A 25,805-nucleotide genomic window follows, 5' to 3' on the forward strand; every position below is an offset into this window, starting at 1 on the left:
TCTTACAGCAGAAACCTCCCAGAGGCCCCAAACACTTTATATTCCTTCTCTTGCACCAGAAGCACCAATTCATTCCCACACAGGATTCAAATTGTGCAGCTGTTCCCTCAGTAACTTCCACAATGCAGTTTGTTATTGCTAATGCAGAAACTCATAGCACATTGAAAAGTGGAAATAAAATACAAGATATTTAATGGCTGGATACTTCTATGAAGACTTAAAGAAACCATACAGGAACAGTTCAGGGTTTGTATGGCAGACTGGAATTTCCTAATGGCAAAAAGTCAAAATAAACTCTGTGACATCTTCTTCCTCTTCACAGAGGGAGTGACCAGAGCTGATACAGGAAGGGAAAAGGCAGGCATGATATAAACACCGTTTGTACCTGGAAGCCCTGCTTATTGTGCTCTGCACTGCTCACAGTGGGAGAATGATGCTGCAAACTCACCTGGTCTCCTCCTCAGCTTCTGTGGCAGGAACAGTGCCATTGTCCTGAGTATGGAAATGCAAAATATGAAAGACATGCCGTGTCAGTGTTTTCTTCTAATTGCTTAACTTCAGAATTTCACCTACCTGCTACCAAATCGCTAATTCACTGAGAACTTTAGTTAACAGTATCAGCCCTGTGTATTTGCTTGTGAAGTTCTTGTGGTAAACTGTTTACTCATAAAAATTCTTCAATTTCCTTTTCATTTACTTAAAGTGAGATTCTTCTTTTAAAATGAGCTCTGGATTATGTCTTTAATTTACTCCAATATAACACAGAGCAGAACTTCATTTTATGGAGGTAGGGAAAAATAATAATACTGCATCTCCATCTACAAGTTATACTTAAAATTGCAACACTTTAGGAACTTATTGTGGACATGATTTATTATATTCCTTATTGGAGAAATCTTGCACAAGTTACCTGTTGTTGCCATTTATTTTCTACTTTTTACAATGATTTCCAAAGAAGTTCCTTCTTCTTTTTTTTTTTTTGAAAAAACAAAACACATTGCATTGTGTATAATTAAAAAATGAGCATCTTGTGTTCTCACATTTGGTTTACAAAAAAACAACAAGAAAAAAAAACAGTATTTTGGCATGCAATCTCAAATTAATCTCAAAACATTCTGTTACATATAAAATGTAGTTTGCCTTCATTTATTAGTTAAACATGGTTGTATTTATTGGAAATTACAGTTTTGAATCCAAAACCTTGATGTATTTGACAATTTTATGCTTATTGTCAACCTTTTTCTTTGTTCTTTAATGAATCCATGTATTGTTATATATTGTTCTTCATCTTCCCACAAGGAATAAACCTGAAGTAATTATAATTTTGTAACATTCTCTATGCTAAGAATGTGTGGTGACACTTAATGAAGTCCAATATACCTATCTGATTACAAGTTGCTCTTTAGATGTAGGACAAATAACTACAAGATGGCAATGTCAAAGCAAGGCACACTTACACAATGAAATTTTAATGAAAATACATTCACTTATGTCTCAATGACATCTAAATGGGAATCAGTTATCAGATCTTGAGTGTCTGCAACAAATTTCTGCTCTGTAAAAGAAAAAAAAAAAGTCACGATGACTTAAAAGTTAAATGAACTTTTAAAATGTCACCCAGCGGGGCATTCAAATACATAATTTACTATTTTGTTGGCTTCCTATAAGTGGATAATAATAAACTGCTAGCTCAATGCAAGCTCATAAATGCTGAATCAAAAATGTGAAGAACACCATGAAATGATAAATGTGAAGCTTTATGATACTAATTTTCTTCTAAGTAGAAAATGTAGCTGTAGTGTTAAAAATGTAAATGGAAATGTTGACATTCTGCTTGTGCAGAGCAAGGTTTTGGTAGGGAATAATCTGTGGCTTTGTTAGTTTCTATTTTATTTTTATTCTACAGCAATGCAGTAGCAACACTGCTGTAATCGCAGCTTAAGTTTGATGGCCTTCAATGAGCAATGTATTTACATAACCATCCATGTTGAACTTGCTCTTAGGTACACTCATATTTATTTAAACGCATTAAAAGTAGACTGTTACATTGATGAGAGGACAAAATGAAGTCATTTCTCATAGAGAAGTTTTAATCTTAATCAAAAATTGACCTATGTGTTATATTTTAAAAAGGCATATATTATTGAATGATATTAATAGAACTTTTAATGTTAAAATAATTTACGCCAGCCAGAATTAGAATCTATTTTAAGCTGCTATGGTAGGTTGAATGACGATAAAAACTTCACTTTTTTTGGGTTCAATTTTAATAGCATACAGATTACATTTCAAAGGCTCCGTTCTGCTGATCAGTGCTCTTTATGCTACCCGACACTATGGTCTCCTCTTTATGGGACATGATCTCCCTTGCTGGGCGTATTATGTTAAATCAGTAGGTGTGACTTGACCTGGGCAGACTAGTGAATGGAACAAAACTCGGTAAGTGTATCAGGTCATGATGACTGTTAAATCTTTCATTCGGATAAATTTGTCTGAGGCTATAAAATACCATTATGTGGTTCCCTGAGCTAGTGGATTCAGATTGCATACTTGAGCTAAAACATAACTAATTCCTTCGCCTAGATTGGGGGGGCTGAGAACACCCCCGCCTGCTCTGATTGACTCCTTTGGAAGGAATGCTAGATTTATAAGGGAATGATTTACAGACTGATCTCTTCTGGACACGGTTTCAGTATCTGGCTTAGGAATTTGCAGTCTGAGCCACACTGTGGGACAGCACCATATAGCATGAATTCAGCTAGAAGAGACTTTGGAATGATTTGTTCAAATGTGCATATTGCATCACAACAAGAAGAGGAAAAAACAGCTAGAGGGTCGTCAAGCATTTAGGTAAATTGCATTTAAGTAGGATAAGTCCTGGAACCGTAAAACTAATTTTTACTTTGGTATCATGCCCTCCGACTTCAATCCAAGCTGCTTTTGTTTTACTTTGTTGCAACTTGAATTAAATATTTTTTGTGTATGAAGATTAGACCCTTTTTTTTTTTTCAGTATCATATTTAAAAGATGAAGACTTAAAGTTTAGACATTTACTACTCTGTTAAAAAAGGACCTGTCTTAATTAAAGCACTGTTATAACAATGATTTAATTGGATTCCTTTTCTGTTCACATTAAATCTTTGTCATGAGTTACAGCATTGTGGAATATTAATGTGGCATATATTTTTTATTCTCACCACATACTCTCATGATAGGTCTTATAGCAGAAAAACAGTTTCTTTTTTTTTTTCATAGTTTAGGAGAGTATTCTTGGAAAAAAAAATACAAAAATCCCTTCAACACATGTACAGTAGCTCCTTCTTTGTTTCTTTCAAGTATCTAGCTACTGCTTAGGATGGATGCAATATTCACACAAACAAACCATAAATTGTTTTACAGGCATTCTTTTGTAGTATCTTTTTCTTTTTAAACATGGTACAGCCTGAAACCCCTGTTTAAGATAAGGGAAAGGTAAACATGAAATAAATTAAATTAATAGCCAGAAACTGATCTTGGAACTCTGGCTAATTTCATTAGCTAATTTTGACATTCTGAATTGTAACAGTAGCAGGTTGTTGTTGCAGTGGGTTGACGGAGGTGATTGTTGCCCTGGTGAGGGGGATGAGGGCACATGTGGAGCACCGTGCCGGTTCTGGGCTCCCCATTACAGGTGGCATGGAGCTACTGGAAAGAGGCCAGTGAAGGGCCATTAAGGCGATTAAAGGGCTGGAGCTCTCACATGGGATGAAAGGCTGAGAGAGCTGAGACTGTCTGGCCCAGAGAAAAGAAGGCTCGCGGGGGATCTTATCCATGTATATAAAGACCTGAAGAGGGGGTGCAGAGAGCACAGAGCCAGGCTCTTTTCTGCGGCTCTCAGTGAGATAACAAGAGGCAGTGGACAGAAACTGAAACACAGGAGCTTCCTTCTGACCATCAGGAAACCCTTTTTCGCTGTGAGGATGCCTTAGCACTGGAACAGGCTGCCCAGAGAGGTTGTGGGAACTCCCTCCTTGGAGAAAGAAGCTGTCTGGACACGATCCTGGGCAACCAGCTCTAGCTGGCCCAGGGTTGGGCCAGATGGCTTCCAAAGGTCCCTTCCAAAGTCAACCATTCTGTGTTGCTGTGACGTCCGCTGCCCACCTGCAACAGTGGGCCATGAGGTCCATAGCGCTTGATGTAAAAGCCGTGGGGAACTGAGGAGAGCAATCTGGCCGGAGCGTGGTATCCAAGATGAGTTGTATCTTTGGAACAGAGCTCCTTACCCTGAATGCATCACCCAGTGCTTTCTGAAGCCCCGATGCAAGGAATACTGAACCATTAGTGTATTTCAAAATACATTTCTTAACTGCATAGTTTGCTTTGTGAAATAGTGAATTGTCAAATATAACTTTCTAATGTGGTATAAGTTTTCAGAAGGATCCTAGATCTGCTTTTTTCCTGTTATTTATTTATAAGTGCAAAACAGAAGTATTTGTGTAGGCGTCATTAAGCATTTCATCCTGTTCCCCACCAAGATCCCTACAGTTTACCCACAGCTTCATTGATTCTTCTGAACCTTCTCAAACACTGTACACAGCCAGTCAATAGGGTGATGATGGCAATCAATAGAAAGTATAATAAAATAATAAACTTGGCTGAGAGCAGCAGCGGTACACTTAGAATTTAACCTGTGAACTTCATTTACATTTGACAGGCCCTTTCTGTATTAAAGCTTTCTCTAGTAAGTTTAGGGCTGGGTTCATATTCATTGCTTGGAAGAGGCAGGACATACAATCAATCTTGTTTTTCAAATAGTGAGATAACAGCATGCTTTCTTGGAGGTCTCTTAAAGCACTGAACATGAGTCTAATTCATTTCTGGTTTTGTACTCTAAATAAAAAATTCCCTGAACTCAGTGAAGTGACACTTATGTAAAACATGCTAGGAAAATAATGTCACAAAACGAGCTACTACCGGGATTTGCATGCTGCAGTTTCCTTTTTTGAGCTCTAACTAAATGGCTCTAAAATCCGAAGATTTGAATCCTGTTAATGAATTATCAAGTCTTAAGATGTTTTGAGTTACTGTCTACACAGCAATACATCTTAAACTAGATTGCATTTGTTTTCTGCTCTTGTATACTGTAAGTGAGCTCAATTAGTCTTTGCCAAATGACTGACTAAAAATAATTCTTGCAGGTAGAACATGACTAAATTTGAAATAAAATCTGCACCTGTTTGTAATGCTCTAGAAAGCTCTGTAAAACACCATTTACATTAGATATGGTAATAACTCTTATATTAGTACTATTTAGGTATTTTCCTACCAATAATATTTCAATGTACTGCACATATTTTAATGTAATTTGTGAATTTAAAAGTGTAGCGTGGCCTCCAACCTACAAGGTAAAGACTATATGTTGCAGAGGTGTACAGAATATGACAACTATGTACAGTCTGCTTCAATCGAGGTAGCAATCAAGAAGTCATAGCTGTTGTTTTATAAAGAATAACAGATTATGCAATGCATTTCATAATGTTTAAAATACTTTGTTCTGTTATATTGTATCCTGCATTTTTCTTCCCCTGGCTTTCTGCTATCAGTAACATAATTTTCCCATGAGCTTTGTGAATTGAGTACCTTAGTATAACATACAAATTACTGCCCTTGAGCTGCAGTTTGAATCTTAAAACAAATGTAAACAACTGAATTGGCAGGAAAGGTTTGAAAAAAGGAAGGAAGGAAGGGAGGGAAGGAGGGAGGGAGAGAGCTTTGCTCAAATTCTGCATACTAGTATACTAGTATTCTCTCTAACCATGTGTAACTTAAGTGTTCCTTAACACTTCACAGGGACAATCACCCAGCTGTGCTAAAGATAGGAAACAATTTGCAGATAACAATGGTGTATCTGAATCTCCGTATACAGGAAAAAACTTCTAGCTAAGGGATTAGAGATGCTTCCCAAATTTGTTTTGGGAGAAGACCCAAATTTGAGCCAATTTTCCGACTTTCACACACTGATTTTTTTTCCATGAAACACAATCCCATTGGCTGTAATAAAAAGAGAGCTGGCTGCAACCCCAGCCCTTCTTGGGTGATTGAGAAACTTGTGCAAGAGAACATCCCCACAGTCCTTGTGCCTCCATAAATGCTGTTAAGGTGGGTGGGGGAGCAGGTGATTTCAGTTCTGTTGACAGCTGTGTGGACCTCTGATGAGCTGTGAAGGTGGGGGAGAAGTGTGTGAAGGTCAGTAAATCTATTGTGTTTCTTTGAATCAGATAGTTATGGTTTTTCTGTGTGTGTGTTTTTTTTTCTCACTTATGTATGAATCTATACCAAATTCCCCTGTAGCCTTAGATGCTAGTAATTATTGACTAGGATGCAATACAACTGAAGTTTTATTGCCTCATTAGAGGGATCTCTTCTACTCTGATGCTTCCAGGGATGTTTCCAGTCACCTCCCAAGGTACCTGCGCTAAGCACTAGAAGATAGATTGGGTGATTGGTTGCTTTCTCAGGGGAAAAATGTTTTGAGTATCTTCAATGTTTTCATTCTCATGGTAGTTACAGGCAGCCTAACATTGTTGGTGTTTAAGGTCTTTTTTGTATGTGCGGGTTGAAAGCAGACCGTGTCAATGTAACTCATTGTGCATGAAGGATTCACTTCAGCAGTCTATAGTGCCTCAGCCTTTTCAGTGTGGGTGTATCTGTGTACATGTTTAGAAATATATATATGCATATAGCAGGAATCATTTCTCTTAACACTGAAATGCAGCTAGCCCTTAGATGAGATGTGGTGACTGTTAAGTAGTGGACAGAAATATTAGGTAACTGAAGAAAAAAAGAGGAGAACATGACAAGTTATGTGCAAGAGGTTTTAGTTGAGGTATATATTAATGACCTGTATTGGCTTTGCCTGAAATACATGAGCTTCATATATTAGTACTGGCAGAAATGGCAGTGAATACTTAACACAAGTCAGAACTCTTACACTTCCATGTTTCATATTCAATATATCTTTCTAAGTGTGTTATTCATCGTACCAAAAGTGATATAAACAAATCCTGCTCTGCAGGCTGCTGTTTACTCTCCAAGAGGCATTTTAAGAGCAAACCTTCCTTCCTTGACATACCACAGTGACAAATTACAGCTAATACTTCTACATCCAGTAGGAAAAGAACATAGCGGTGGTAAGGATTTATATAGTAGAGAGCAATGTGGCATATGTAACTGGCTGGCATTTTTAGTGCCCTGCCTTGATTTGAGAAAGCTTTGGTAAAATGTAGCTTATCTTCTTTGTCCTTGACTATTTCAAGATTTTTTTTGCTTGTTTGCTTTCTTTCGTATATAAAGCCAAGAAAGCTTTGAAGATGTATTTATAACAAATCATATGACATTTCTATACAATCTCAAAGAACATACTTGAATAAAGAAAATGAGGGGAAAAAGTGGAAACTGTGAATAAAAATAAAAATAAATGTTATTTTATGAATACCCAAATATGTTTCTCTTAAATCTATCGAAGATCTGTAAATTTAATATGTGACATCTCATTTGGCTTTGTGTTCGAGACTGCTTTTCAAAAACATGACAGTGTGTTAACTTTTTTTTGTTGCCCATCCTCAAAATTGTTCTTCATCCCAGCATAATAGCATTAGACCTTTTTTTAAAAAGTGCTGTCAGAAAACAAATTCTAAGTCTTAAGATCTTTATGAAAATGAAAAAGAACCTGGTTCTAATCAAGGGCAATTTTTCTCATCACCCTACTCATGTACAGCTGTGGAAGACTGATAGTGATTCCATTAAAATCAGATGGACTACTTGTAGGAAGAAAAAAAAAAAAACCAACCACATGTTCTTTAGTCCTCATAAGTAGTATTAAAATCTCACTAGACAAAATCAAGTTCCACTCAGAGGTACTTCCTTGTTCCTCTGGCTTCCTCCAGCACCACTGGCTTCTAACTCTTCCTTCTACTTAAAACCGTACTTGGAATCATATTTCACTGCATAAAGCTGTATTGGAAGCAATTATAATGTGTCAGCACATTTTCAAACTTTACACTATTGTAGTCTTAATGGTGTTAACTTTCTTATGCAGTGGCAGAAAGTGGTGTACTAAACACCATAACTTTCATTTTATTTTCTTTACATAAATATAAACTTGCTTTCATACCTCTGAGGATTTTGATTCTAATTAAAACATTAAGCTCCACTCAGTTTCAATGTACAAAGTAATTTTAGTAATATGTTTCATTTGGCAACCAAAAATGGGATCAGAAAATATCCAAGCATCTTCATGAACAGGAAAAGTATATGCTAAATGTAGGACAGCATTGTGAAGGTGGCAAATACTGTAACCGAAAAGGATAACTGTTCACATAATACAAATGCTTTCACATCTTTTGTTTCAGTCTACCCTTTAATTAGAGACATCAATAAAACTTTTATAGAGTAAAGAATTATCTAACTTTTAGCCTGTGCAAAACAGTGAATTTCTGACAATAGCTTCAAGAGTGTGAGTCTAGGGTAGTCCAGGGAAGGAGCAACACACATCTGGAAGGTGCTTCAACCATTGTCCTTTTTCAGTGTGATTTACAGAGCTGAAGGCAGGTACTGGGTTGTGAATGTAACAGCACAGCCATAAAGATGTCTAGTACTATGAGTTAGTTCCTCCATAGAACAAAATATACAATTCTGGTTTTCTTGCCAGAGTAGCTAAAAGTACTTTATTTTATCATACATATTGCTCACAGAAAGACTGAATATGAATGTAGTCTTATCCATGGCACATAAGAATCATATTGTGTTGACCAAAAATAAGAAGGAACAAAGACTTCTAATTCTGTATTTGTGTCATGCATTATCATTAGCATGTACTTGGCGTCCCTCAGAGATGCGTAGAATAATGTCATTGGGCATTCTGTGTATTTGGAGAAAGCTAGGCTATAAAAAGTCTGATTCAGTCATGATGTCTGAGATCTTTGTTAGTCCAAAGTCATGAACTGTTTATCCTTCTCACACTTTTCCTTACGAGATAATGAGGATTTTGTCACCTTCTTTTGTCCTGATCAGTGATAAGTTGCTTTTTCTTCCTTTGCTCTTACTCACTTAGAAAACAGAAGGAAATCATGTTATTCTCTAGTTTGTTTGAAATATGAGAGTAATGTGGCATCCTGGTTTTTAAACGATAAATATTTGTTTTCTTAATACCAGCATTTACAGTCGGCAGTGACTCAGGAACTCTTTCAAAACCTCAGTGACTAAATGAAAAGTAGAATACTTTACTTGCTTCTCTGTGGTGGCAAGACTAAGACACATACTTGTGCTTGTAGCTATGTTCTGCTATTTTTTAATTACCTTTTTAATAAAAAACAAACAAAAACGTAAGGATGGTATAACCCTGTCCTGTATCAGACTTAGTTTCTCTTTTGGTGTTAGGAAAGTCTGAGTTAGGTGTCCTCAAATGTAGCCAATGCTGTAATTGTGGAAAGACTTTTAAGGAGTCCACCTCTTTCCATTGATTATAAGTAATGAAGTTTGTTGGTTAGGAAATGCCCATATCTTCATTCAAAATTTCTGGCTCTGTAACACTGAGTTAAAAAGGCCTTCTTTGCATTTCTTAGTGTGAGCTGTTCTTTCCTGGATATGACATTCTAAAATAGAAATCCTGATCTTTTAAACCATCATGCATTCTGCTGACAGGCAAGCTAGTCTCAAAAGCTATATACCTGCCTGACCCAAACCAATAAACAAAGGAAATGCAAACCCATATAAAATATAAAGGAATAAATTTCGTGTGAAGTTAATTCTGTGAGAAGGACTACCTTGGCTGCAGATACTGGAAAAGGTAATTAAATATGTTCCTGTGATTCTTAAGCAGATACAGCCCATTTCAGCAATAAACCTTTTTCATGTTTGATAGGCTTTGCGGAGATAAAAATGATTATGAGTTTTCCTGTTGATAGGAATTACAATTAAGTAAATTCTCTTCTAACCTCACATTGCCCTAGAACTGTTACTGTTGTTGCTTTGACTTGAAACAGTTCTTTTCCTTTCTTTCTTCCACTTTTTTTTTTTTTATAGGCAGAAAACCTTTTGAAAACTGTTTTTTTTTCTTTTATTTTTTTCCCATAGAAGCCATTTTTTTAATGATATGTTTGGAAAAGCAAAGTGCTTTTTTTTGGTGCTTTACAGATAACCTGTTATTTGAATGTCTAACAGTCCTTTATGTCTAGCAAATGGTGGATTGGATTAGAAGGAAACTTTGCACCGTAAAAATGTTCTCTTAAGTTTTGTATAAACATTCCTTTCAAGGTTGAAAGCAAATAAACAAATATGCAACATGGGGAACATGTCATCCTTACATGAGGAACTGTCGGTGTTTTTGCCTTTTTAACTTTTTTAATCTTGTTAAAATTTGTGCAGGGAGTTGCCATGAGCATTATTCTCTTTTCCAAATTGTTTCTTAGGAAGCTGCTAATCTGTATGTGAAATAAAACTAAGCATCCTTATTAATTTTTAGAAAGGCCACTTTGCAGATCAGGGATTATTAACATGAATTCAGAAGAACTGTAAAAAAAACTGCTTTGTGGAATGATCTTTACTTTAGAAAGCAACACTTTGCTAAACTGTAGATACTTATTGGAAAGTATTATTTCTTGAAAACATTTCACATTACAGCTTCTCTTTTTCCAATGGTGATATCTTGCTTTCATCCTATGAAAATGATGGCATCCTATTTTGAAGTTATAAATAACTTCATTTAAATGTTGTTTTTGTAACCCTTGGGGGGTTTTTGTTTGTTTGTTTGAAAAAGCCAAAACATCAGCTATTTAGATCCAAATTATTTAATGAAGCAGGACACTTGGTGTCATACTATATTAAAAGAAAAAAGGCAGGGGGGGAGAGGTGAGGAATCTATAGAATTTACAACACTATACTTTTGCACAAATCTAATTCACAGTTCTTTTCCCAGAAATATATTATCTAACTTTCTTATGAATTACCAGTTAGATGGTTGATTTCCTTTCTTTCATTGTTCTAACACTGGTAGAGTTGTCTAATTAACAAAACAAACAAAAATTAGTATGCTAGCCAGGGTAGAACTGTTGGTGATTGTTACTAGGATGAAAGAAGTCAGCACTTCACCTCCAGCTTAACGAGCAGGGATTAACATCACAAAAGTGAATACCTGCATCACTTGTAAAACACACAGCCTGTCTTACTGGCACAGTATTGATCTGATGTACCTCACCATGACTCCTTGCTGTCTTGGGTTTGTGAATATAGCGTTCCTTGGGTTGTACAATTTTTCATGAACATCCAAGCATTATTAAAATAATGCTTAATCATGGTGGATTGCACATTAAAGCTTCTGGAAAGATTTTCTTTCTCAAACTGGAGTAAGAATGCAACTCCGCTCATATTTAAGTAGGAAGGAGAATAACAGTTTAGAAAAATCAGGAAGAAACAGCTCTGAGCTTTTTTAAAGGTACTGCTTTTCTAAGTTTTCAATTAAAGTGAAAACCCTTCTGTGAGCATCTCCTTTTGATGTAGAATATGTTTTTGGTCATTGAAGATTTCCAGCACTTTGAAGCACCTGATCACACTGATTACTGCTGAAGATGTTGGCTAAACAAACCTGCACAACGTGTCACTTTGACAAGAGACAGTGCTAGCTTGCAATCAAGACTATAATGAGTGATTTATTTGTTCCCTTCTCCCTGGGCTTACCCATCATTACATGTTCATTAAGTAATAATTGTCATTGATCCACAGGCCTACGTATGGATAATGGTAAAAGAAACAGGGCTATTAAACCTTCACTGGGTATAACAAGTGCATGCCACAACCAATAAGGTAGATTAATGAGAAGAATTAAACTAAGGATAGTTGCAGGATGGACCACTTCCTTTCTTTTCATTTTATTTATGACTAAAGTTAAGTGTATATTTTAGACCTTCGGAAGTAAAAGTTTAACAACATCAAACAGAGCCATGGCCTAATACTACGCTGTTCACGTACTCTGACCTTCAACAGCAGCTGGTCATAACTTAATGTAATAACTAAATTGGTTTGGAGGTTTTCAGATTAGTTGAAGTAGAAAGACAAGGGTGTATCACAAATAAAATTCGAAGCCAAATAAGGGTTCTAATGGGTCATTAGTGGGTAAGTCCTTGTATAAATATTTAAAAGATCAAAAAGGCCTTGTATCAAGTGGATGGTGGCAAAGTTATGATGTTTCAAAATATGGTATTTTATTATACATGTTCATCTATATTATTTTCAAAAACTTATGTAGGAAAATATTTTGGAATCTACCCATTTGGTCAGCTAACATCACAACAGGCAATGTTGCTGTAAACCTTTCTGAAGAGTTGTGTGGCTCTGGAGACAAGATGCTGTTGCTTCCAAAATACGTTCGGCTTTAGATATATAGGTGTCCATATTCCTGTATATTGAAACATTATTCCCTGCATTATCAAGCAATACCTATAATCCTTATTTTAGTAGCTTCTTCAAGCTGTATATTCACGCCTAGATACAATTATTGAAAGTTTTTTCTTGCTAATTATATTTGTTTCTAATTTTATAGCATAATTTATTTATTTGTTTGTGTTCCTTTGTTCTATTTTGCTTTGTTGCATCTGAAAGCCAGGTAGGTACATGCTGCTATTGCTATTGGGCCAAACGTTATTGGCTGTCTAACAAAGTTGATGTGTTTAGATCATAGATTATTTCTGCTTTTCACTGTGGTCCCAGGCCTCCTGCAATCAATCTTTTAATAAAAAAAGGAAATGTTTTTTGTTGATTTTTTTTTTCTTTTTGCAGACTGAAAGGTCAGGACAACACATAATGAGAACAAAAGATGGAGTAAAAACAACGTGAAAAATTCTTCGGGGAAATAGGAGAGGGTTAATTAAGTGTACTGATTGCAGTCGTTTTATTGTCTCAGAAAGCACTGTCCTGTGTTAGTACTTTAAAATACAGCTTTAATTATTATGCTAGGTAAGAAAACTACCCTAGGGTAGATTCTGCCAATGCTTTCCCATTGATTGCTACAGAAGGCTAATACTGCAGTATTTTCTCTGCTACTACTGCCAGGAGTGGCTTAGAATATCTACTGTAACTGCTTGTAATTCAGAAGCAGTATGGACTCTGAGGCACAAGTCTCCAGTCTGCATCTCAATCCCAAAACAGAGTTGTTGAAAAGCTGGATAATTATTTTCAAGTTTTAAGGATGGAAAGTAAGAGAAGGATTGTTTAGCTTTTTAAAGGAATAACCTATAACTATTTTTAATCACTTAAAAAAAAAAAAGTTGCATTTATTGTAGCCCTATTTACAAGAGGAGTTTAACCCAGTTGTCCCTCATCTGAATTTTCCTGAACATGAGATGAATATCAGAAAGGAATGCAATTAGTTGCAGAAACACTTGGTTATATGCTTCCTATCTGATGGAATATTATCCTTGGCCTACTGGGAGTTACAGGAGTAGAGGCTAGCTTTTTGTAATGGAAAATAAAGACATCCAGCCCTGTCTTTCACATACCCATGTACCCCAGAATTTTAAGCAAAATAGGCCACCATATTGGAACATTAATATGGGCACAGAAACCACATAAGCACCCTGCAGAGAAAAGAAACCGAAAAGTATCCAAATCAGAGATTCTTCGACTGTAGAAGAAAATAATCAAGGAGTAAATTTTAATGAAGCATCTGAATAAACAATAAGATGAGACCCATCCAAGTTCCATGCAAATTTACCTTCTTGATGGTAGGAACAGTTAAAATCTGTGTAAGACTAGAATGGCAATTCTAGAATGGGGGGGGGGGGGGGAGGAGATCATAACATGAGTATGTTTCTTCCCCGTTTAACTCAATTTTTAAGAGGACATAAGATGTGTCATCTTTAATGAATTTTAACCTGTATTCATTTGGAGGGGAAAAAAAAAAGAGGAATAGTCTTATCAGGATATACTCAGAGATAAATTGGTTTCTATCCTATTATGGAAAATGTGTTTGCAATTAGTCTCACAATATTTATTCTTTCATAGTTGTTATTTAAACTACACAATTTTCTAATATAAGAACAGATATATTAGATCATGGATATACCTAAGTGATAGTTTTTTCATCTTTATCAAGAGAAAGGTACGTGCAGAAGCAGAGATGAGGAAACTATCAGAATTTTCTGGAGAGGGGAGAAAATAGGATGTGCGTTGAGTATATTAACTTCAGATAGATCCATATTAGAAGCTTGACAGCAAAACATTTTTTCAGCATTTGCCTTTATTAATTTTGAAACTAACCGCATTGGGAAACATTCAGTGAAAGACGAAGTAATTCTTTTCAGTTTGAACCTCTATTTGACCTACTGTTATTTAAAACAAATGACAAATTGGGGGAGTGATGTTAAGAAGGTTGGACTATTATGGTCTGTTCTCAATGGAAATGAAATAAATACTTCTATCCAGATATTTTTACAGCTATGGCATTACATTAAGATGCAGAGAATATAAAATCTACAGTCTGCTACCAAGGTTTGGTAAAGTCTTATGCCAGGAAGCCACTGGGTAGTAAATAGTAACTGAAAGTCTTCTGTGAAGAAGTTATTTTGTGACAGCTGAGTTGTTTAAAAGTTGGGTATGGTGTCTAAGCCAGATCCTTTCAGTGGTCAAAGGAAGAAATAGCTGTACCAAGAGAGGTTTTAGACACTGGTCTGAGGGGCTGCATTGCCACCCCATAGGACTTCAGGGCTAAGGTGGCAGTGCTGCAGAGGCACTCTCAGCTTAAACAAAGCAAGGCTTGGCAGCTCTGACACAAATTAGAGTGGCATCAGGGCTGGGGGGGGGGAAGGACACTAGGACACTACACCTCTTCACCAAAACAGTTCCTATAACAAAGATGTCTTGCATTTCAATTATTTGGGGGTCAAGTCAAATAGATACTGGGATTTTGTTATTTGGTTTGCAGTCCAAGTCTTGTGTCATGACTATCAAAATAAATCACTGTCATTTGACTTGAATGAGCAAAAAGGAGCCATTTCTAGTCTCGCTTTCATTATCACATCTGTAACAGTTTGTAAACACAACTTTCTGGATTTAATTATTTATGAACTTTTACAGAGTGTTATAAAAGGTAAAAATCCCTCCCTTTGTTTTCAATTTCAGTGAAGAGATTAAAAAACCCTAAGTACTGATTAGCCTTAGGTTGACTTTTACTAATAAAACCTGCTTATACAATTGGTGAACTTCCACATTTTCTTGCTTTCCTGGAATCAACTTAGTATGTACTACACAGCACAAAATGGCAATGCTTTAATCACCAAGTAAGCAAGCATTTTTTTTTTTATGACCTGCTCATTGGCCTGGGACAGCTCAGAACTCTCTTCTGCCTACTTTGCCATAAATAATGAATTATCCTGAGGACACAAGCGATAACTTATTCACATCTAGGACAATGTTGTCCTTGGTCTTTGATAGCACCTCATTTTGCCTCAATGCATTAAACAAAGCACACTAATATAATTCATCTGGTAATGGTAGCATCTTGCTGTAAGGATGTAAAATGGAATGTTACATTAAAAGCTCTTGAAACATCTTGAAAAACACGAGAGATCCTTTGCCAGGGTAGGTAAATGTTCTGTGTTTAGCCGTTACTTGCAAACTGTGCTTGCTTTTTTATTTGAATATTTACTGTATAAACAACTTACCTGTTAGTGACTTGGTTAGTGACTAGGTTTGTTTTCTTATTGATTGATTGCCTTCATTAAGGAAAACAATCCAGTTTTTAATTTTGTAACAGTTTTTAATTTTTTATACAAAATGACAAGGAAATACTTACACTTAAGTGTCAATGCTGTTGTTAGTTTCTGGAGTGTCTTTCTCCTAAATAATGGTTAGTCTCTCTTCATGCAGTTTTGAAGTTTTTCTCTATAAAAAGTAGTACTGACAGAATACAGGAAGTTTCTTTTTAATTGTGCCATGTTTGCGACCTAAGGAGGTAGAGAGCCTTAGCACATTTGGGAAAGGATAATCCTTTTAAAAGTTACCTTTGAAATCCATTATCATGCATATATTCAAAATCAAGTTTGTGTTCACACATGGAAGAAGCCAGAGCTGATGTGAAAACTCCGCCCTTATAAAATTCACATTTTCTTTGGGCAAGGGAGACATACTAATCAGCTGAGTAGTTGTCACATGGAAATGCTTGTTTTTAAAAATGACTTAGCATTAACATTATTTACGTGTAGTTATACTATAACCTCCTCTTCATAATTCCTGGATTGGCTAGCAGATAACTTAAGCTAAGTAGAATTGATGTACCTACAATGTGGGCAGTACGCTCTCGCTGTCTGTCCTAGATGACTAGAAACTTGCAAACACTTTACATTTGTTGCTGCACTGTTTTTTTTAAATTGAGTTGTATATATTGAAGGCATGTGCATAAATATGTTTATGGAAATAAAAAAGGCAAAGAATCTTCAGATGTTTTGGATCAGCCATGATTTTATCTATTTTTCTGACAGTTTCCTTGGTTACGTGGTGCCTAAGTCAATTCATTTTAACCAGATATTTTATTGAATACCTTTATAATAATTATAAAGTATAGTAAGTCCACCAAAACTAACAGCAGAGTTTTACAGCTTTTTTACTGTAATTTGTTTCTCCTTTGTTATACTGCTTTCATTCTATCTGGGAAAATGTAGTTGAGAAATTTAGTCAGACTACTGCAGTTCAAAGCCCAGTTATTTTGGTACAGTTTTGTTAAGAGAAATACAGAATGGGAAGACGGGCAACAAGACCAGAGAATCTACTGCCGTGTACTTACTGTTGTCCCGTTTATCTTGAAAGGAGATAATCTGGCACTCTTCCTCCTCCTAAAATCCTTTCTAGAGAGGTACTGGAGTGGTGTAGTTCTGAAGGAGCTCTCCAGCAGTATGATACATTAGGTCACCTGTAGCAGTTCTGCTACTGACTTGTGACTCTGACAAACATGGTCATGAGAATGATGTGTAGAGGCAGAAAGACAGTTGCAAAAAAAAAAAAACTCATTGTGCCTTTCAATAAGATTTTTTAAAAAATACTTTCATATTTTCAGCATACACTGAATTATTGCTCTTCTATTATTTATACCTCAAAATTTTACTATAACTAACATATACATATTAATAAACCCCTTCTAAGACTTCATCTGTAATTGAGAATAGCTCTTATATTTGGATGCATATTTAATACAGAATCAAACTTTTCTGATTGAAGGCAAAGCAAAATGATTACTTGCTATGTATTTAATGTTAGGAGCAATACTGGTATATGAGCTGTCACCTTACACAATTTCCAAAGATGCAACATGTGATAGTTCTTACTGCACAAAACAGGCAGGCAATGTTTGCACACACCTTCTAGCTACAGAAAAGAGACAGAACTAAATGACTCTTTCTCCAAAGTTAAATTACTTTTCTAGCAATTGAACCCTGTACTCCTGGAAGTCTGGCCAGCACTGGCACTACTAGACCAACCCTTTCCCTCTCTTCTGCCTTCAGAAAAGAAAAATGCTCTCTGAATTGACATAGGTGGTGTAAGGCTTGTATTGCAGGATGCAAAGTACCACACCTCTGAGGAAATAATTGAGGAAATAATAATGAGGAAGAATGGATGTGGCCTCAGCTAACTTGCTGGTGTTTCAGGGTTAGATTGTATTACTTTTCTGCTTCTTTTTCATTTATGTATTTTCAATTGTTGTCACTCTCTCAGCAACACCCTTTGACAAATAAATTAATTCTATAACTCAGAATTAGACAAAATTAAACTTGGCTTTACCATAGCAAGACTAACTGCCAAATGGGGTGGTTGGGCTTGGAATCTCTTGCATCCAAAGGCTAATTCCTATTTCACATCCTGCTATGGAAATAGACAATTCCTTTGATTGATTATTTTAATTCAGTGCATGCACTTTTTAAGAACTGGTTTTCATTCAAATGTAAGAATGTCATCTGTTGATGAAATGCCAAAACCTTAAACTGTGAAGACTGTTTTCATGGAAACTAAATTGTAGTTGACTTTTTTCAAATGAACTCATATTCTTATTTTATGGATAGTAAGATGAACCAGACAATCACAACTGTTAACTTAAACCAAAAGATAAGTCTACGTGTCATAAACCAAAAGATAAGTCTACGTGTCACTCTGAAAGAATAATAGGAGAAGAAAAAGATCTGGATTACGTGCATAAGTTCATCTACCATATATTCATAAGGAAAATGGCAATTCCTCAACAAGTTTAATTCAATGCTCATTCCTCAGAAGGCCAATAAAAGCAGGAAAAAGTGTGGATAACTTTGTTCTATATCATTCAAACTGTACTGGAGTGCAGAATTTAGTTCAGGAAAACTGGGACAAGCAGAGGGCTGTACTACTTTAAATGAAGTGTCTTAAATCTTTCCTTTGGACATTACCTGATTTAAATAATTAAACATCACACAAAGCAAAAACATCAACGTTCCCCGTTAAAAAGGAATCCATCCCTCTTGTTTATAAAGATCTCATGCTAACATTATGCAAAAGCACAACTCGGGGAAGGAACAAAGTTGTTAGTGGGGGACATTTTTTATGCAAGTATTTGAGAATATCAAGAACAGTAGGAACTCAGTATTGCTTACAAGAGTAATTGGTCTGTTAGTGAGTTTTCAGATATAAAAAGAAAAGAGCACTTATCTCTTACAGTTACACTTTGTTGAGATATAACACACATTAAATACTTTGAGTACCTGATACTTCAAAGATACAGCTTACTGAAAGTGTTGGTGTAACAAATAAAAACTACTTCTCTACATGCTCACACTTCTTTTTAATTTTGGAATTGCTGTTATGAAATAAGCTACATATTAGTATGCTTTGTTGTTAGGAGTATATACAAAGAGCTCTCAAGTGGAAATTTTACCTATAGGTAGACCGCTATATATTCCTAAAAGGTATTACTGCTATGGAAATTATCTTGTTTACACTTTCAGACTCTTCTCCAATATTTTCCATGTTTAAAATACAGGATTTTCCGCTAAGTCTGTGCATTAATAAATATGTATATTTTAATTAGTTTAAGGCCAGTTTAGCTTCAAATATTTCCCTGCATTTTAAATTTCTATGCTACTAGTTACTGGATAAATGAAGAAAACAATGAAATATTAGGGTACGAATAATAAACAATGAAAGTCAGTTAATTATGGGTGGTAGCCTATGTTCGCTACTCTCTCTTCAGCAGAGAGGCATATGGCTCTTCCCATGCTCTTACCTCTTTGATAATTTTTGCTCCATGTGTACTGACCACATGAGGTGGTATGTAATCCAGATGGTTCCAAGCTGTGTCCCTAACTGGGCGGACAATTATGTGCAACTATTAAGAGAGCAGATACAACAGCATAGATTACTACTGAGCTCGCATTATAGCCTTCTCTGGGTTGGGTATTTCAATTTGCCTGATTTTTCCCTATGCAGCCTTCAGTTTTCAAGAAGATTTTAGTACTTCAGTGTCTTTAAACTTTTTTACTGACTTATCCACTTAAAATATGTCAATGTATTCAGAAAATGTTAGGGAGTGCTGATAAGACAGATTATTAGCAATACTTTTTCTGAAGAAGGCTAAAAGTTTAAGGAAAACAGCCCTGTCAAAAACTTACCGATATACTTCTTATACACTAAGGATGGCTTGTTTTTCTAGCTGATCAATGACTTATTGATGAGGACAATAGAAGTGAAGGATAATTTTCATGCATATATCTAATCTTCAGTAATGTAAAACATTGCAACTGGTCTACAGCCCTTTGGTTTTGCAAAATTACTATCTGTTACAGATCAACACAGTCTGTCTGGGAGGAATTAGCAGAATCTTTGGTAATGATTAGTTTGTAGAAAAACTGCTCAGAGAAATATGTTCCATGTAATGGAGCATTATTGCAGTGATCATTGGTTGAAATTAACGCTGTTTTGAGGTAAAGAATTATCCCCAGTTAACAAAGTTCAGAAATGGTGCTGTATCTGTGAACTTGAAGTTTCTCTCATCATCTGCTGAGATGATAAATGCAGAGCATTTGTTAGCCCTATCTCAAGATCTGTTTGATGGCAAGTTTCAGGCATTGCTCTTATGCATTTTTCTTTCTGCTTTACATCTGTTGTTCCTTTCCAATGCAATAAGGCTGTTTATAAAATATTGTGTTACAGAATAAGCGTTCTTGCTATTTCTTTCAGCTGCATTTTCAAAACATTTCTTAGAATTTTTCCCATTTTCCTCATCCTTCACAGCACTTTTGCATTAACTCTTATTGTTGTTCCTGCCCGGGCAGTGTGCAAACATTTTTGCTTACAGCATTGACTTAACATAGTTCTCCAGGTTGACAGTTGTCAGAGAAGATTGCCAATCAGTGGCACTGGGGTTTCTATCAAGTTTTTCATGGTTCTAATGCTGCACTACCAAGCACATAGGTCTCCCTTGTATAATCCTTATTAATATTGATAAGTTCATTGACTCTCTAGGATTTTTTATGTATGAAGTTTTGCTTCTGTACATGCTAGGAAGTATTTTAGTCTCAACAATTTTGAACGTATCAGTTCTTACCTCAACTATAAGCCTCGCTGGGATTAAAAGACTAGACATTTCTGTCTCTACTACACAGAAAGTTTTATATATCACATTAAGTATTCAGTAGAACAGGGAGTAGAAAATGTATCTATTCCTCTCCAGGGGAATGCTGTAACCACTGGGCTATAGGGTCATTTTAGTTGTGTATTTTGTCCTAGAGAGTGCTTAATTGTTTGGGGAAATATTCAATGTGAAGGGCTGAGAGCAAGTTCATTAACCTTCATTCTGATGATATTTCCTGAGACAGGGACAAATGGAATTACAACCTACTCTTCCATCACAAGTCAGACTCCTGTTGAGTGGAGAAATAACCCAGAAGTCAGAACCAGACTGGGGCTTGTCAGATATACATCTGATGCTATCCATGGACTTCTGGATCTGTAATGTTTTCTGTAAGTTCATGAGAGCAAATAACAGGTGCAGACAGCTTGGGGCTACCTCAGCTTATCACCCCTGGCAGCTAGAAATCTACTGAAGACTTCTGAATATATAGAACTGGAATTGCAGGCAGTTCCAGAACTACATTGGGCTGAAAGCTAGGGAAGGACAAATGGGGAGCATCATATATGCTTCTCTTATTTGTATACTCTTATCTAGGTATTGGATGATTGCAGACAGGATAGGAGATAAAAATTGACCTTTGTTTTGACTCGGAAAGTACACTATAACATTTTTCTTATCACCTTTAATGTAACACAGCTGTTGCCTTGCATCTTGTTTGGATATTTCTCACCGAAAAATTCTGGACAATTGTTTCTTTAAGTCTTTCTGAGATACGTTAATTTTTGGCTCAGGTCAGTACAGATTCTGTCCAGTCCAGTTCTCTGATTAGTAGTCATGAAAATCACCAACTCCAAATCTCGTTTTATCAATGTCTGAATCTTTCTTCTACACTAATTGGATTTCTGAATTTCAAATTTTCTAACTTTTATGTAATGTGTGCCAACAAAATCATCAGTGAGACAGCCATTGGTCAAGGTTCAGGTCCAACATTACTTAAGGAAGATTTAAAAAAAAAAAAAAATTTCCTTGAAGCCAAAGGAAATGAAGCTTCTATACTTGAGAGCATTGTGCCTAATGTAAGCCAATGGTACATGAATAAAATACTGTTATGAAAAATATTATGTAGTCACTGGAGATACCACGTGGTATCTTACCTCAAGAATTTTAAATTATGTATTCATTGCCATTTAAATGATTGGGTACAGGTAACCACATATTAAGACACTTTGCATTCAGCAGAAGGGTCTAAACCCACAGAAAACTGTTTTCACATTGTGAGTAAACCTTTGGTATGCTAATTTTATATATGCAAGTGACAAAATTGTGATCTGCTTTCTCTCCATGGGACAGAACGATAATATATAATTCTGTCAGAACAAGATATGTAAATGAGGTCATTTAAACTTCAAGGGTCTTCACACACTTTGATACGAGTTTTCATACTACACAAAGTGAAATTTAACTAAGATAGGATTTTAAATACTGGAACTAAGTTCACTACCAATTCTGATGAGAACTACCACCAAAAGTATTTGGAATTTTGGACTGAGAATGAAAAATCAGACTAGATGAAAAAAAATCAAAGTAGCTCAAAACCATAAGCACAGATCAGACCTTACCTATTAGGAAAGATTCCAGCTTCTCGTTTGGATTTAACAAACGTAACTCTTTTGGATTTAACAAACGTGGGAGTTGGTTCAGTTCACTTATTCACTAGAAAGCTAATGCTAAAAATAGATTACAGAGCTGATCTAACTCACTGCGTAATTTGGTGGTTAGATCCAGTGCCAGAGAAGCCTCACTAGACCTCGGGGGTAGAGAGGAATCAATGGGGGGATCCTGTAGCTGAAGCATGGAAAATAATGGCATTCTTGGCAACCATGCTCGAGGATAAGGCCTGCTTTGCAGGTAAAGCCTGCCTTCCTAAATAAAAGGCGCATGGCTCTGTGTCTGTTTTTCCCCAGATTACAATGTAAATATAACTGATTCCAAACAGTGGTGTCCATTTCTGTTGGTCTCTTTTATTTTATTACTTTTTTCCTCCAAGGTTTATTGCTGAAAGTACTTAATTAGATCTCATCATCAATGATGTAACTTCATTTATTCTTTTATGATTTAATTGCACAGAATAGCATTTAGTTAAATAGCAAATAAGGGCAGATACAGAAGGAAAGAAATTATAAAAAGCCAGAAATACTCGATACACTTTTAAGCACAAAAATGTGAGACTTTCCTTTGAAATCAGTTAGGGACACTTCGTAAATCTGGGTACTGAATGTTATTTTGTAAACTAGTAAGGATATAATACTTACATCCCTGTGGGTTTTTTGTTTTGTTTGTTTTTTTGTGGAGTCACTGTTGAATCATTACTTGTGGCTCCACTAGAAAATCCCAAGTTAATAGTTCTGTCAAAAAATGCCTTTTTTTACAGCTGTGACTTGTGAGGTATCTATCCAGTCTACCAAAAGTGAAAAGGGTAACCTGAAAAATAGACTATGACAGCTTGATTATTGATTCTTTTTTTTTTTGAAAGGAAGATGATAACAAAGGTTAGTTTACTATTGTCAGTAACTTCATAAGTCTGTGACAAAACAGATTTAACACCCAAATAATAGGAAAATCTGGTTGGGAGCTTCATTACAATTTACATTAGTGTGATATGATTTGATGCTACAGCTGCATTCACAGAACACCTGAGCCATGACACTAATGATTGCATTATCTGCCTGTTGATGCTAATGTGTATATTAATGAATCTCCTTTCCCTCTGATCACTGCTCTGAAAAGAATAAAGGAAAGATGCTGAAATTTCTGGTATAAGACTATTTTTAAGGAGTGAAATTGCATACAAAATCTGTTAATGCATTTTTATTTTTTACCAGCCATATGCCTCCCAGTAACTAACACAAATGCCCTTGTGTATTATGTAATAATACCTTCTTTAAAAAGAATAGTAACATATAAATGTGTTAATATATTCTTTTTTTTGCCAACCATATGTTTCGGTAGCTACCATCAATGCCCTTTCACTTCTGTGTTACATATTTCATGTTTAGAGTTTCTTTTCTTAGAGCTCAGGTATGAACCTGTCCTTAATCGAGGGGGATGGGCAGCAGCGGTGAACTAAATAAATAAGAATTACACTTTGAACTCTTACTCTTTGTGAATTGTATGTATTGAATACGGGGAAAAAACTGACAGTCTGCCTCAGAAAAGGCCAAAGACTGCATAAACTTGCAGATAAAATGTCTATCACATTCAGCTCAGGTGGTCATTTAAGATGGAAAGGGAAGCTACATCAGCATAACAGTGTGAGGAAGCCCACCTGCAGTTTGTGTGTCTGCACTGCCTTGATTGAGACGCTGGGGAACTGAAAGTCATTCAGAGACAAGTACTGAGATTCATCAATTAAATATAAACCATTCAAATAAATGCAATGAAAACAAAGCCTTACATAGCTAGATTCCAATTTTGCTATATGTTTTCTCCATGATTTTCTCTTTAGCAAGAAGAATAAGCATTTATGACTGGGAAAACTTGGAGCTAGAAAAATATATTCTAAGGCATTTATAAAAACCTGGAATTCATGCTCGTGTCTGCCAACAGCATAGAAAAGGCACCAAAACAGAACACTCTATCGTGATTTTTTTTTTCTTTAATGCTTCAGTTGAAGGGGCTAAGGAAATATTCAAAAATTCTGTAGTAACTAACAAACAGTAGGATGAATAAATAATTAAAAACAGTGGTCAGAATATTTTTAAATGTATCCATTGTCCTAATAATATGGTTAACTTCATTTGTCATTTTTAGTACTGGCTTACACTTCAGAAATGTAAAAACATTTTAGGTTCACCCTCACATTTGAGAAATGTCTAAGCATTGTGCAACAAAGATATTTTTAGGTAATCGTTACTTATGGAAAATTGAAGTGATTACTAATACGAATCTGGATATGACAAGCATTTTGAAAATGAAGATCATTCTGCAGAAAAGATATTTTAAAGTGTTGTGTGACATAAAAAGAACATGATTCTCCTATCTATAAAACAAATGGAGATTCTTTTTAAATTCTCTTTGCTGGTTTCTCTACCCCTGCAGTAATTTTATTAGTTTATAACACATTGCTCCCAGGATAGCAGCAGATGGATCTGAATATATGATGGCTTTTTAACAATAGTCTGTCATCAGTGACTGCTCCTCTAAGTGCTCTTCCCTTCATTCAAAAGTTAAATGGACTCTTAAAGCATGAGAAAGAATAAATACGCAACTGTTATGATATGAGCATTATTGAGATAGAACATGCTAAAAAAAAAACAAATTACAATAAATCATATGACTACAGATGTTTGCTTAAATTTAAGAGGTCACAGATTTCTTTTTAATGGCCTATGGACATCTGTCCACACTGTAGCGTATTTCTTTACTACATTTCTGTTATAGAGAATTTTTGCTGTTACACTTAGCAACAATGAATAGTCACAGCAGTTGTTTTACTATGCATTAAACTATCTGTCATATATGAAAGCTGGTAATTTATCTACCTGAACCAAAGAATTGCTTGGCTCTCTGCACAGATGTGCATGCAAAATAAGCTATCTTCACTTAGCAAGCTGATTCTCCTACCGGAAGAAGAGTGGTCTTTTTGCCAAAACAGAAATGAAAATGAAATTCAAGGCTCCAGTAGGGATAACATTACATCTCTTTTGTCTTAAATTATATTAGCAGAAGTACCTACTGATTTATTTGAACAAGTTTTTGAGTTGAAGCCCACAAAGATCAACTGTTTAAATATGTATTTTGGATACAACAAAGGCAATGCATTTGAAGACACTAAAATTTCATACAGAAGTTAGTTGAACATCATGCTTTTTTACTCTTGTTTTCTTATCAACAGGAACAGTAGTATTTCTGCTTACGCATGCAATGCTAAACAGTTTATCAGAATGCAAAGACCAGGTGCAGTACATGGTGGCATCATTTTTTTGGGAGACATAAATGGTTCTCTGAAATGATTAATCTTGACCCATCAGGCCCCACTATCTACTATCTAAGGCTGCCTTCATTTCTAAAGCATATACTGCCTTATGCTAAATAATCCTCCTATTTAAAGAAACCTACTGAGACACAAGAAGTGCTTTAGGATATACTTTTACTGCAGTGACTGCTAGGGTACTGATAGAATGAGACA

This window comes from Anser cygnoides, chromosome 13 (genome assembly GCF_040182565.1).
Source record: "Anser cygnoides isolate HZ-2024a breed goose chromosome 13, Taihu_goose_T2T_genome, whole genome shotgun sequence".
NCBI lineage: Eukaryota > Metazoa > Chordata > Aves > Anseriformes > Anatidae > Anser > Anser cygnoides.